This window comes from Amblyomma americanum, chromosome 6 (genome assembly GCF_052857255.1).
Source record: "Amblyomma americanum isolate KBUSLIRL-KWMA chromosome 6, ASM5285725v1, whole genome shotgun sequence".
Classification (NCBI taxonomy): Eukaryota; Metazoa; Arthropoda; class Arachnida; order Ixodida; family Ixodidae; genus Amblyomma; species Amblyomma americanum.
In genome coordinates, this window is record NC_135502.1 from 148,597,900 (window position 1) to 148,601,319 (window position 3,420).

The window sequence follows — 3,420 nt, forward strand, 5'->3', positions numbered from 1 at the left end:
GCGCAACATCGTACATCTTGGCCTTCAAAAAGCCACGGAATCCGCACAGTCGTCGCAGTTTGCGCCATATCATGACCACGTACTGACCACTCTTTGTCACGCAGGTCTATTGCATCGTTCGCTTTTGGTGTCCCCTCAAGATCAAGGTTATCCTGATTGTGATCGCAGCGAGCACCCCTTCGCCCTCCCGGCGCATCAAGAAGTGTCAGCGAAATTGAGGGGGCATTCTCATCAACGTAGATTGGTATGCTTCCGCTTGGGGCGATACATCGTTCATCTTGGCCTTCAAAAAGCCACGGAATCCGGAAAGCCGTTGCAGTTGGCGCCATATCATGGCCATGTACTGACCACACTCTGTCACTTAGGTACATATTATCGGTTGCTTCCGGCGTCCTCTCAAGATCAAGATTGTTCTGATTGTAATCGCAGCGAGCATCCCTTCGCCCTCCCGGCGCATCAAGAAGTGTCCGCGAAATCGAGGGGGCCATTCTCATCACCTTCGCTTGGTTGGCTTCCGCTTGGGGCGCTACATCGTTCATTTTGGCATTCAAGATGCCACGGAATCCGGACAGTCGTTGCAGTTGGCGCCATATCATGGTCATGTACTAAATACACTCTGTCACTTAAGTCCATTGTGTCGTTTGCTTACGGTATCCCCTCAAGTTCAAGATCGTCCTGATTGTGATCGCAGTAAACATCCCTTTACCCTCCCTGCGCGTCAAGAATTGTCAGCGAAATCGAGGGGGCCATTCTCATCAACGTAGCTTGGTTGGCTTCAGCGAGCGGCGCAACATCGTTCATCTTAGCCTTAAAAAGCCACGGAACCTGAACTGTCGTCGCAGTTGGCGCCATATCATGGCCACGTACTGACCACTCTTTGTCACGCAGGCCTTTTGCATCGTTTGTTTCCGGTGTGACCCTCAAGATCAAGATTGGCCTCATTGTGATCGCAGCGAGCATCCCTTCGCCCTCCCGGCGAATCAAGAATTGTCAACGAAATCGAGGGAGCAATTTCATCAACCTAGCTTGGTTGGCTACATCTATTGGCGCAACGTCGTTCATCTTAGCCTTCAAAAATGCACGGAATCCGGAGAGTCGTCGCAGTTGGCGGCTTATCATGACCACGTACTGACCACTCTCGGTCACGCACGTCTATTGCATCGTTTGTTTACGGTGTCTCCCCAAGATCAAGATTGTCCTGATTGTGATCGCAGCGTGCATCTATTCGCCCTCCCGTATCGCCAAGAAGTGTCAGCTAAATCGAGGGGCCCATTCTCATCAACATAGCTGGTCGGCATTAGCTTGGGGCCCTACATCGCTCATCTTGGCCTTCAAAAAGCCACGGAATCAGAACAGTCGTCGCAGTTCGCACCATATCATGACCACGTACTGACCACTCTTTGTCAAGCAGGTCTATTGCATCGTTTGCTTTCGGTGTCCCCTCAAGATCAAGATTGTCCTGATTGTAATCGCAGCGTGCATCCATGCGCCCTACCGTATCATCAAGAATTGTCAACGAAATCGAGGGGGCCATTCTCCGCAACGTAGCTTGGTTGGCTTCAGCTAGGGGCGCAACATAGTTCATCTTGGCCTTCAAAAAGCCACGGAATCCGCACAGTCGTCGCAGTTGGCGCCATATCATGGCCACGTACTGACCACTCTCTGTCACGCAGGTCTATTGCATCGTTTGCATTCGGTGTCCCCTCAAGATCAAGGTTGTCCTGATTGTGATAGCAGCGAGCATCCCTTCGCCCTTCCGGCGCATCAAGAATTGTCAACGAAATCGAGAGGGCATTCTCATCAACGTAGCTTGGTTGGCTTCAGCTAGGGGCGCAACATCGTTCATCTTAGCCTTCAAAAACCACGGAATCCGAACAGTCGTTGCAGTTGGCGCCATATCATGACCACGTACTGACCACTCTCCGTCACGCAGGTCTATTGCATCGTTTGCTTTCGGTGTCCCCTCAAGATTAAGATTGTCCTGATTGTAATCGCAGCGTGCATCCATAAGCCCTACCGTATCGTCAAGAAGTGCCAGCGAAATCGAGAGGGCCATTTTCATCAACGTAGCTTGGTAGGCTTCCGCTTGGGGCCCTACATCGTTCATCTTGGCCTTCAAAAAGCCACGGAATCCGAAAAGTCGTCGCAGTTTGCGCCATATCATGACCACGTACTGACCACTCTCTGTCACGCTGGTCTATTGCATCGTTTGCTTTCGGTGTCCCCTCAAGATCAAGGTTGTCCTGATTGTGATAGCAGCGAGCATCCCTTCGCCCGTCCGGCGCATCAAGAATTGTCAACGAAATCGAGGAGGCCATTCTCATCAACGTAGCTTGGTTGGCTTCAGCTAGGGGCGCAACATCGTACATCTTGGCCTTCAAAAAGCCACTGTATCCGCACAGTCGTCGCAGTTGGCGCCATATCATGACCACGTACTGACCACTCTCTGTCACGCAGGTCTATTGCATCGTTTGCTTTCGGTGTCCCCCTCAAGATCAAGGTTGTCCTGATTGTGATATCAGCGAGCATTCCTTCGCCCTCCCGGCGCATCAAGAATTGTCACCGAAATCGAGGGAGCCATTCTCATCAACGTAGCTTGGTTGGCTTCAGCGAGGGGCGCAACATCGTTCATCTTAGCCTTAAAAAGCCACGGAACCTGAACTGTCGTCGCAGTTGGCGCCATATCATGGCCACGTACTGACCACTCTTTGTCACGCATGCCTTTTGCATCGTTTGTTTCCGGTGTGACCCTCAAGATCAAGATTGGCCTCATTGTGATCGCAGCGAGCATCCCTTCGCCCTCCCGGCGAATCAAGAATTGTCAACGAAATCGAGGGAGCAATTCTCATCAACGTAGCTTGGTTGGCTACATCTATTGGCGCAACGTCGTTCATCTTAGCCTTCAAAAATGCACGGAATCCGGAGAGTCGTCGCAGTTGGCGGCTTATCATGACCACGTACTGACCACTCTCTGTCACGCACGTCTATTGCATCGTTTGTTTACGGTGTCCCCCCAAGATCAAGATTGTCCTGATTGTGATCGCAGCGTGCATCCATGCGCCCTACCGTATCATCAAGAATTGTCAACGAAATCGAGGGGGCCATTCTCCTCAACGTAGCTTGGTTGGCTTCAGCTAGGGGCGCAACATCGTTCATCTTGGCCTTCAAAAAGCCACGGAATCCACACAGTCGTCGCAGTTGGCGCCATATCATGGCCACGTACTGACCACTCTCTGTCACGCAGGTCTATTGCATCGTTTGCTTTCGGTGTCCCCTCAAGATCAAGGTTGTCCTGATTGTGATAGCAGCGAGCATCCCTTCGCCCTTCCGGCGCATCAAGAATTGTCAACGAAATTGAGAGGGCATTCTCATCAACGTAGCTTGGTTGGCTTCAGCTAGGGGCGCAACATCGTACATCTT